Below are 12,720 nucleotides of genomic sequence, written 5' to 3' on the forward strand. Positions count from 1 at the left end.
TCCCTCCCCAAATTTCTGTTGATTTTACTAAACAATTAAATGGAATCTCGAGGGCGTCAATCTTTCTGATTCTGTGGAACGACCATCTGACATCTAAATAATAGTGTTGGAGTGTGTAACAATGATAGGATAGAGGAAGTTTCCTCTTTCTGTTATTAAAAGTTCCAAGTTAATTAGTTATTTATGATAGGATTAGCGATCCTTAACAACTTTTTTCTTTGAAAACTGGATTTTAGTTAAAATTTTAACTTCTCCTTCATTAATATTTATTCATTAATTTTTTTAGTAAAATTAATTAAATTTTCTTATTAAATCAAATTTATTTCTTTATTAAAATTTTGAATTTAAGCTACTTTGATAAATGGAGTTTAATTAAAATTTTAACAATAAGGTAAAAAATATTTCTATGATAAAGTAAACACAAAGCTTAGGTTTTGAAATAAATAAATGCTATAAGTCTGAATCAGAAACCCCGCTTAAAATTAATAATGAAATTAAAAAAAAAATTAATTAAAACAGTTGTAAAAGTATAAATGGTAAAAGGTTAATAACTTAATTTTTTTATTAAAATAACGAAAGCGAAAGAACAAGAAACAAGTTACTGCATTTCATTGAATTTAAGCCGCAAAAGGATTTTAAAATTTGAAAAATTAAAAAAATTAAAAAAATTAAATATTATAAAAATGATTTTACAATAGGTTTTGAAATGTAAGAAACATTTTTACTTTCTTAAATAGGTTCTAATATAAATATAGTAAATTAATTAGTTTACTAAGAACTAAACTGTTCAAATATTCGTTATGAATTTGAGACGCACCCTAATTTTACGTCTTAAAATTTTGAATAAAAACGGCGGCTTGAATTCAAAGTAATATGATAACAGAAATAAATTATACGGGGGGGGGGGGGCAAAAGATACGCAAGTGTTTTTTTTAACATTATTTTATTTCTTTTGATGTTACCTCAGTTTTCTTATTGGAATGTATTCTAATAAATATCTTTTTAATATTTATACTTATTAAAGATCATATTATCTTTAATTAAGATATATCTAGACATATATTATGTAAACATTATAATATAGATGTACCCAGACATTATAATAGACATAGTATCTTTATTAAAGATATTTGCTAGATATATCATTAATTTTTCAAGCAACCCTTTTAAAAAAAAATCTAAATATTATTTTAATTTTTTTCTAAAACTGCTTCATTTTATTGATTAATTTAGTTTAATTATATTGAATTATTATATGAATATTATGAAAAATAATAAAATAAAAAACTCTAAACTAAATGATAAAAACTAAAGAATAATTAAAAAAAAACATATAAATAATTCGTCTGATTCTAACAGGGATAATAATTGTGAATCTGCCTTTATTCTACTTTTGTAATACAAGATACAAATTGTTTAAAATGCATTAAAAACGAACTACATATTTTAATTTTTAAACACATGTGTATAAGAACGGACAATATGAAATAGTGTTACGGATTTGGTATTTAAATAGCTAATGTTATTTGAATTATACATTAAATTGTTTATATTCCCCGTGCAGTTAAACCGTAAAATTAAAAATAAAAGAGCACGTGCATTTAACATTTAATAAATAAATATCTCTTTTTGATTTCGAGAAAGTTCCAGAACATTCTCGCGCGCGATTTAAAATCTTATAAAAAGGAGGAAAACCTCTCAGTTCGTTGTTTTTAGTTAGTTTGTTGTTGTTTTAAGAGTGTGTTTAGAAAACTGCTCTTGTTGACTAGCGAATTCGCGGATTAGCTTTCTCTAGCTGTTTTGAATTAAGTTCTCTTGAATGTTTGAGTAGTTAAAAGATAACTACTGTGAGATATTGTAATACTGAACGAATATCTGAGGAAAATTAAGCATTTTTGTTGTGATAATAATAAATTTTGTTCATTTTTCATCGGACTTGTGCATTCAATTCCAAACGAACCCGTACGCACGCAACAATACGCATTATATTTAAGCAACATTAGCCCAATAAGGTCGGGTTAATTTGCCGTACAATAAAATTATTTGATTTGAGATTGTATTTTATTGCTACCCACTGAACTAAATAGAACAACGTGCAACACATATACACTTACAGGTTCTTCTGTTTCAAATAAAATCGCACATTAATTGTCTGAAATTAGAACTTCACTTTCATTGATATTGGTATTTGAAAGATATTTATTTTCTCCCTGTCATTTCTATTTACTGCTTAAACCGGTAAAGAAGTAAATTCAAAAAGTGATACCATGAATGAATAGCATGGTTATATCTCCTTCTTCTCCCACTCTGTGTAAATTGATACTAGTTAAACAAATCCTCCTCAGCTCTTTGATCCGGTGTCAAAACAGAAATCCTAAACCAACTTTCAGTTCAACCTCATTTCCAAAGGTCTCCGACCTTTGATGAGCTTTCACAGGATTGAGATCTCGATAAGTCCACCCATTCAAATATTTGGCCCACTGCCTTCTCTTCCTATCTTGTGTTACCTTTCATTAACATTATTTTCAATTTAGCTTCCCGTTTTCACCTCCTAGCATGTAGGATCACAACAGGAACTGTCACCAATCGTTTTGAGGAAAAGGAAACTATTCGCATCCGTCTTCCTTAGACTGACGCAGCCGACAGTGACCCGGATGCCGTCGGAAAAGGGGGCTTTCATCCGTCTTTTAGGCCATCAGGGGGCCCTTCCAAGCAGTTTCGCGCCAAGAATTTGGAACTTGATACTGAAGACTATGATAAACGTTTTCCTTAGTGGGCATTAAGGGAAGATTCAGCATGCAGAAAGGACTTCTGATTAAAAATAATTGGATTATAAAATTTAACAAGCAGTTAGCAACTGCATGACTGACAAATTTTTGAATCTTTGCTCGACTTTTCTGAGTTTTAATTTAAATACAAAACTTTTAAATATAAATTAAACCTTCTCTCTTCTTTTTCTGTCACGCTATAAGGTATTTCTCCCACTTCCCTAGCGTGCCTTCGTGGTGTAACGGTAGCATGCTGGGCCGTGGTTCGATTCCCTGCGAAGGCGGTTGCATATTTTTCATCTTTTCTGCTTCCAAATAACCTAATGGCTCTACAACGCAACATAATGTCTGACGCGGATCCTAGAAATTGTTCAAGTGGTTTAAATGCGGCTTTCGTACTGAACCCTTTAAGAGAACCCAGTTTTCTTATTAAATCTTCCATATTGGCGTTTTCTAAAAGACAGAAAAACCTCTTAAGACATTTATCATATGAAATAATTAAACTTTACCTTATATAATCTGACACAGTGCATAGATGATGTTTTAAAAGGCTCTTGTGTGAAAAAAAAAATAATTTTAATGAATGAAATTGCTTTACTTTGTAAAACTTCCATTGCGCCATTATGATCTATTAAATTAAACTTTTGAAGCAAAAATAGAAGCATTATTATTATTTGAGTAAAAATAGCTCGCTGACTACATTTTTTTGTAATTTTTTTATAAATAAGCAAAATGAAATGCCGGTTAACTATAGGTCTTCAAAACATTTGGTCTAATACTGCAATCCTGTTATTTGAGAACAAATGCAAAAAAAGGCTTACGTTTAGGAATATCAACGCAAAGTATTTTCAAAGCATTAATTTCCCAAGTTTGTATAATGTGACTGAATACTAGACGCTGAGGTTAGATTAAAAGGCAGAAAATATGAATTATGCTGAATGAGATATCTTTTCTTTAAAGATTAACTTTCATTGATGGTTCTGTGGCTTCAATTGTTGCCATAAACTGAGTGAAATTGTTATATTTTATTCATAACCAATACCTTTTTTGCTGCAAGATATGGTAAGTAATTTTTTCAAATATTTAGAAAGGGACCGTTTAAAGAGTTCCTTTCTAAATATGTGAAATATTTGCGAAGTCAAATTCGAAGAGACAATCCTATCTCTTCAAAATACTATTAAATTTATTTTTTTCTTAAGAATAGTGAAATAATGCTTATCTGCATTATTCTTGGCAAAAAATTATTATTTCAATATTTCTTGTGCTATATTGTTTTTAAAAAAGTTACCTATTTTATCAAAATCTGAGAATTTTAGTAAATAAGCTTCTAATTCCTATTTTTATAAAACATGTATTATTTTTCAGATTTTGTTTATGAATCTGTTGCTTTTTTTTTTAGTCCAAAGGGATTTGAATCCCGAAGGACTATTAGTTTCGTTTTGGCATTTTGCGTCGGACTCATAAATGTCGGTTCACTTTTCAAACTGTTGCCACAAAATGTTAGAGTCCTGCATTATATTTGAAGAAATTAAATAATGAAAAATCTGCATAAATGTATGTATATTTCTCGTATTGTGATAAAACAACGGTACATAGAGTCATCGAATTTTGAATAACGTAATCCTCCAACGAATATGAGCATGTGGAAGACCAAATTTGAAATTTGAAATTTGTTTTATGAACGATTTCCTATTTTTTAAAACTTTGACGAATTTTTGATTAACAAATTCAAGGATTTCAAAGCGCACTGGATCTTATGGTTTAAGTGCGAGGAACATGATATTTAATAAAGAAAGGTAACACACAAAATGTTAAAAAACGCCCCTTTGGACGTAATTTAAAATCTGAAACATTTCAGAATTTTTAGTCCAAAGGGATTTGAATCCCGAAAGACTATTAGTTTCGTTTTGGCATTTTGCGTCGGACTCATAAATGTCGGTTCACTTTTCAAACTGTTGCCACAAAATGTTAGAGTCCTGCATTATATTTGAAGAAATTAAATAATGAAAAATCTGCATAAATGTATGTATATTTCTCGTATTGTGATAAAACAACGGTACATAGAGTCATCGAATTTTGAATAACGTAATCCTCCAACGAATATGAGCATGTGGAAGACCAAATTTGAAATTTGAAATTTGTTTTATGATCGAGTTCCTATTTTTTAAAACTTTGACGAATTTTTGATTAACAAACTCAAGGATTTGAAAGCGAGCAATGGCAACGTTGTGCAGAAAAAACATTTTTATCTCCAGCGCGTGAGTCTCTGTATCGGAAATTCTAAAGATATGCTCGTTTTAAAACTATTTTGCGATATTGCTGTTGCACTGGATCTTATGGTTTAAGTGCGAGGAACATGATATTTAATAAAGAAAGGTAACACACAAAATGTTAAAAAACGCCCCTTTGGACGTAATTTAAAATCTGAAACATTTCAGATTTTTTTTTTTTTAAATTTATTTTTTTATTTATTGTTCTTTTAGTTAAGCAGATGTCTCAAGACATTATTTATTTAAAAAATACGTATGCCCGAGAGCAGGAAGGTAATTACCCAGCTTAAGGAGAGAATTTTTTCTAAATTTTTGTTGTAAATTAAATTAAATTAAATTATTAGTTTCAATATAAAATTTGATTATTTTAAACTTATTCTTATGCTTGAATTCTCAATTTTTTAAACCTGTTATTAAAAATGTTATATATACTATATAATATTATTTGTGATACAGACCTTTGTTCGTTGCAAATTTTACATATTTTTTGCAAAGAGTCTAATATTTCTTTTATAACTAATTAGATGTCATTGTGATTTTTTTAAGATATAGAAAGAAATGCAAGCAGTTTTAAGAAAACTAAAATTTAAAACAACAAAATTTATCAATATAATTCATAAGTGTTTTAATTCAGCTTCTAAAATGTGTGTGTTCCTAAGGTAATCGAAGTGTACATTTCAGATTATTTATCTTATGATGTATGCATTGTTTACTTTGTATTTGAAATGTCTTATTCTTTTCTATTTAATTATCATGCTATCGACTTGAAATTTGCTTTGGGAAAACGAGATTCGTATCAGATTCTGTTAAAATGTATAAAGAATTTCTTTAAAAGTAACTTCAGTGTAAAGTTGAATTCCGCCTAATTTTAAAGCTGAAATCAGCAAATGCTTTCAGGTCTGCTTAAAAATTTTTTTTAACTTAATTGTAAATTTAAAAAAGCATATATGCAATGTTGAATGAAAAATTCTTATTTTTTAAGTTTACGATAAGCGGGAGGAATTTTTATAATTAATTGCAAATAGTGTTCATAAGTCAAAAATTATTTATTAGTGTTCTATAATTTCTTATGTGCATTTAAGAACATGAAGTTTGTTGAAAACTAAAACTAATAATGATAAACTTCTGCTACTCGCATTTCGTTTAAAACGTTTTTAAACACTCTGGATTATACACCAATTCTGCATAAAATGGACATTTCATACGTCTTCTAAACGTCATTTATATCCAAATTGTGTAAATTTAGGAATTTATTCAATAATTATTAGTGCAACTGATGTTGCAATTAAGAGTAAAATGATAGAGTCAAATATAACAAAATCTTTTACTCATATTTTAAATAAAGATTCAGTCTATAGATGGCGACACTAAATATTTTGTTTAGTAACTTGGAATTCATGTAACAGCCACTCTCACATTTATCATCGTATGAAGATTTCTCAGTTCTAGGTAATGACACGCGGAATTGAATGTTATTCTTGTCGGAAATTTTATTTAGGGAAAAATATAATACAAATATATGAATATAACTAATAATATAGATATATTAAATAGCGTAAAAAATTATATGCATAAATTTTGCAGTGTTTCACAGCAATAGTATTACAAAGTTAACATATTCATCATAATGAATATCATTAATTTTAGTTACCTACCTTTATAATACTGGAACACTTCATTACAGGTATTTTAAGTAGAGCACTATCATGTTCGTTACAGAGCTGCAAAGATACAAAAAATAAATAAATAAAAAACAAAATCTGAAATGTTTCAGATTTTAAATTACGTCCGAAGGGGCGTTTTTTAACATTTGTACCTTTCTTTATTAAATATCATGTTCCTCGCACTTAAACCATAAGATCCAGTGCAACAGCAATATCGCAAAATAGTTTTAAAACGAGCATATCTTTAGAATTTCCGATACAGAGACTCACGCGCTGGAGATAAAAATGTTTTTTCTGCACAACGTTGCCATTGCTCGCTTTGAAATCCTTGAGTTTGTTAATCAAAAATTCGTCAAAGTTTTAAAAAATAGGAACTCGATCATAAAACAAATTTCAAATTTCAAATTTGGTCTTCCACATGCTCATATTCGTTGGAGGATTACGTTATTCAAAATTCGATGACTCTATGTACCGTTGTTTTATAACAATACGAGAAATATACATACATTTATGCAGATTTTTCATTATTTAATTTCTTCAAATATAATGCAGGACTCTAACATTTTGTGGCAACAGTTTGAAAAGTGAACCGACATTTATGAGTCCGACGCAAAATGCCAAAACGAAACTAATAGTCCTTCGGGATTCAAATCCCTTTGGACTAAAAAAAAAAAAAAAAAAAAAAGCGAGTTTAAAAACCCAGCACACATGAGTAATTAAAAATAACTGTAACATGCAGAAGAACTGTGATTAATGCACGTGTTAAATAAAAGAAAAAGATAATCACACAAAACATATAAAATTAAATATAAGATGATTGAAGAATATTATGTGAGTAACGAGTACTATGTACATTTCTTAAAGAACAGATTTTGCTGATGAGAAATTATCACATATGTGGAAGCATAATAATTGTTCTTTCAGGTTTAAACTGTGCAACTCTACTGGAAAGAGTATTCTCTATCTAAGCTGTGTCTTCAGAAGCCAGTGTTTAGTGGCGAGGCATTCAGATATGTAGTGCTCGGGGCGGCCTATATCGTCAGGATAAAGGAACGTCATTGCATGAAGCAATGGCGTTCAAGTGATCCAAAACTTTTAGTCCCATTTCGTCTTCTAGGAATCAAATAAATTTTATTATAAGTGCAACTATATCTGGTGTATTAGATAGCAAGTAAGAGAATTCACAAAAAATGGTGATGCACGTAAAACTTCTTTTCAAATAATTTAAAACAGCTGAAGATTGAATAAAAACCATGTAAGCATAATAAATCAGGTTATGTAGCTAAAACGCATAGTATCAATCACAAGTTCATATTATAAAGTTAAAATAGTTGCGTTTGATCGAATTATAAAATGAAACTATCTTAAACATAATGTCCTAATTGGAAGCGAATAGGGAGAGAGAGAAATTCACTTTGTTAGAAAGGAATAATATGACTCGAGGGTTATCTGCCTAAGGCAAGGGATGCCTCCGAGGAGTATGACTCGAGGGTTATCTGCCTAAGACAAGGGATGCCTCCGAGGAGGAATTGTTAAGGTAAAAGTCTAGTATTAACATTGCACATGGCATAAAGTCTAGAATCTATGTTTTTTAGAGTTGTAATAAGCTAAAGTGGATATCAAGGCGAAAATAGAGGGTCCCTTCAATCATTATTGCATTGGACGGGATGCTTTCCATTCCGAATGGGAAGTCAAGTCCTCTCTTTCAAACTGAGTAAGAATAAATATCCCTGGTTCATATCTCAGTCGAGGTTTATTTTAGTCAAAACTTAAACAAACAGTTAAAAGTTGTCACCAAGAACTAATGATTACATGCAGGTGTCATAGGTGCCGCGGTGTCTCCTTGTACAAGGTTTAAGATATCCTTTTCAGGAAGTTATTGCGTAGCAATGAAATCTTGTGCTTTCAAATAATTGTTGGTAAGAGTAGTAGTTTTTCGCTCACATTTCTAACACTGAAGTCATATTTACAAGTATGTGATTTTTATGCCTTGAGAGACGGACAAAGTTTTCATTCACAAAAGTTTGGACAAAGTTTGTTCAAAGAAGCAAAAATATTCGACCCTTTTATTCACACATTCAACATATCGGAAGGTTTGGTGTTTCCTCTGGTTCAACTTGCAGGTTAGCTGTCTGTCTTGGACTCACTCCCATTGACACAACGTTTTGTCTTTTTTAACCTAATCATTATATATGTTTTGTTAGCACTTACGACACATATATGCAAACAGCAAAATTACAAAAACTTTATAAGGTATTTCTCCCACCTTCTTAATGTGCCTTCGGGGTGTAGTGGTTCTGCATGCCGGGCCGGTATTATAGAGGTCCGCGGTTCGATTCTCGGCGAAGACGTTGTTAATGTTTCATCTCTCCGGCCTCCAAAAAAAAAAAAAAAAAAAAATCCTGATGTCTCTGCAACTTAAAAACAGCATATCTTTAGAATTCTCGATAAAGTATATAAACATTGCACAGCTTTTTTAGTCTAGGAAAATCTCGAAACTCGTCCTCGAATCACTTTTGTTACCTGGTTCTGTTGCGTAGAATCGCATTTTTGCTTGGTTCAAGCATTGTCGGCCATTGATGTTTACATTTGAAACAGGAGACTAGTGGATTTGTTGCCAATCTAGAGAAACTTAGCTTCGCAACAACAAAGATAACGCATTCATTTATTATTGCCAATTAAATCATGCTTAATTCTTTCTGGAATTTTTTTGAGGAAATAGGTGTTTGAGATTTACTTCGCAATTTTTAATATAGATATTTTGAGTTTTTATGTATTTTTGCCTTCTCGCAATGTGAGAACTGAATTAATTGAATGAGAAATACACAATCGTCTGTGAAAAACTGTTTCTTTTTAGTTTTGTTTGCTTAATTTCTTTTATGCATCATTCTAGCTTTATTATAGTATTTGAATAAAACATGTGGCAACGATTAGATAATTCTATTCTTTAAATGATATAAATTTTGTGCATTATGAGTTATAATATGAACGAAATATATAAGTTAACTGTTATATAATTACTGGATTATATAACAGTTAACCTAGTTTCCGTTGTATAATTATAAGTTAACTGTTATATAACTATTAACCCCTTAACTGCCGCGGGCGTATATATACGCCTTGCTCAGCCGATGCGTTAACTGCCCCGGACGTATATATACGCCCTTCCAAAATACTATCATTTGCTTTGTGCTGCTACCTGCAAAATTATTCGCAAAGCTTTGGAATGCAACACCACAATGACCTTGACAAAGTATGCGAAGAACGATACTATTTCAGAGAAGTGTGGAGAGAAATTAGTCAGATGGATATGTCTAAAGAGGTGAAAGTAATGATTGCGCGGTATTGGCTGGTGTTGTTTGAGTAAAATGTACTTTTTTTTTTTATTCTGTGTCCTCCGTTTTCGTTTCCTTTTTGATTATATAGGTTGCAGGAATAAAGAAATATATTATGGATGTTTCAAACCCATTTATCTTTTTTGAATTATTTTTTGATGAATTGTTCGGGCTTCATATTGTTACTGAAACTAATCGTTTTGTAAACGAGTATATGAGCCAACACCTTGCAAACGAAAAACCAAGAACAAAATCATGGCATTCAACCAGTTCGGAAGAAATATATGTTTTTTTAGGCATACTGATTTCACAAGGAATAACACTGAAGCCTGATATTACACTTAACTGGTCTAAGAATGACTTGATCGAAACTCCATTTTAGGGATCTTTTTTATTATAAAAACATCATTTTCATTATACTTACATCTTTTTATTATACTTTTACTCAAATCATTAAATTTTGTGCATTCATTTTTTTTTCTTTTATTCTTTATTTTGTGAAAGTAAAGAAAGTGCAGTTTTTAGAAAGTAAAACTTATCCTTATTTTCCCCTAATACATCGCATAACTACGCGAGCCTGCGTGAAAAACCGTGGCACTGGGAAATGAATCTTGTACGTTTTCCGCTGCAGTTAAGGGGTTAATACTGTTAAGTGAATCTAGCGCCAGAGTGTCGCTATGGTAAACAAATACTAGAGTGAATTTTAAAGAATGCATTTATTCTATTGTGGTTTATGCGCTGTCGGCGAAGTAGATTTAATGCAATCCAATAAGTTTAAATGAAATGCAAGAAAAAATGCGTATAATTTAATATTCCAATACAAGGAAGTCATGTGGTGTACGCATCAGATTTTTTTCTTCAATAATAGGCAGGTTAAATTTAAAAGAAAGTTAAATATCGTTCAATTCGCCAAATGATTAAAAAAAAAAAAAAAAACTTCGAGTAGAAGTTAATATTTTATATCGGATGTTCTTAGAATTCCTGATAGTGTTAAATGTTGTCATGCATTTTTGTATATTCGCCATATTATTTCTTTAAAAATAATACATGGTGATAACATTTGTCGGCCATATTTGGAAAGTGGTACGAACAAAAGTGGGAAGTTTGAGACTGATAGCAGGTCAGGTGTTAAAAAGAAGGACAGAAAAGAAGAAAAAACGTTTAAAAGGGTTAAAATTTTAACGAATGCCCAAAAGCTGTCCTTTAAAGTTTAATATATCAGTAGAAATTATAGATAGAATAAGAAAGAAACGGAATATATAAAAATAAAGATATATCAGTAGATAATAAAGATATAGTATCAGTGGAAATTATAGATAGAATGTCCCAGGTGGACTAGCGAAACGTTTTATAGGATATCAGATGAATATGTTTACAGTAACGTGGGAGCGTTTATATCTTCTGTATATTGAAAAAGTGAAAAAAATATTTAATATAATTCTAGAAAAATAGTTAAAAGTTTTATTAAATATATCATGAATTAAATGCATTTTTATTTAAACCAACCAGATTAAAAAGTAAAAAACTAATATTTTTAAGTGCTGCATCTATTATTTTCAAATAGTTTAGTTTGTTAATTAATAACAGACAAAGGAAATAATAAAGAATAATAACTTATGTTTTTCCGAATGGCTACAGACTCGAATGAAAAGTGAAATAATACGAAATCCCGTTTCGAGACTAATAGCTAATAAAATAGATTAACAGCTTTCCGAGACTAATAGCTTTTGGTTGATGAAATGTTTTGAAATGTTTTATATAACTGGATTGTTTTTCTGTTGGTTGAGAAATAATAATTCCTCATCCCCACCAAAAAAATCTTTCCCTTCGTTTAGGTCTCTGTGTTTTATAATCCATTTTGAAAATCGATGTATTTATTTGGAATTATTTATGACTCCAAACTGAAATCTGTTATTTTGTTTTATTTATTTATTTATTTATTTTTAAATTTAAAAATCTCATGTGCAGTTATGTCTCACTAGTCACAAAGCGAACCCGTCTGGCGAATAGTCGCATGATTTAAGCATTTATCTTTTTTGAACCACAAATTGCCACAGACTGATCTGAAGTTGTATTTTCGTGAAGTATAATGCATTTAAAACAACATATTTTCACTAAATGATATAATCTCATGTATTAAAAATTGCCTGCTTAGTTCTCAGCTTTTAAAAACCATCAGTTTCGCAAGGTAATAAATGATTTTTCGAAATGCTAGTAAGGAAAATACGTAGTATTAATACTGAGCTACAGATGAACCAGAATTTCTAAAATGCAGATAAAAACCTTAGTGATAGTTTTGACTCACTATTTGATTGATATTTTTGATATCATTAGAGAAAAGTTGTAGCCTGTCATTAGTTTATTCTATTCAGTAGATATCAAACTAAATTAATTTTTGGCTTATTCTGCCGTATTTAATTTGATTATTAATGATTTCGTCATCCTAAACGATGAGAAAATAGTAACTCAAAATCACCAATTTAAAATCGCATCACTATATTGTGATACCTAAATTTGGATTATGATTAGATGATCTTGCCATCTGAGTAATCTGAAACAGTTAACAAGTTCTACGCACTTACGATGAAATTTTCAGTTTAACCATAAAGGACCGATTAGAATGCGAAGTAACCATGCGTGCCCCAAAGTTTTATCCAATTTCTTACAGTGTAAAAATAGTACA

Source organism: Stegodyphus dumicola, chromosome 4 (assembly GCF_044657685.1).
Source record: "Stegodyphus dumicola isolate Sdum_Otavi_A_Nest chromosome 4, ASM4465768v1".
Lineage (NCBI taxonomy): Eukaryota > Metazoa > Arthropoda > Arachnida > Araneae > Eresidae > Stegodyphus > Stegodyphus dumicola.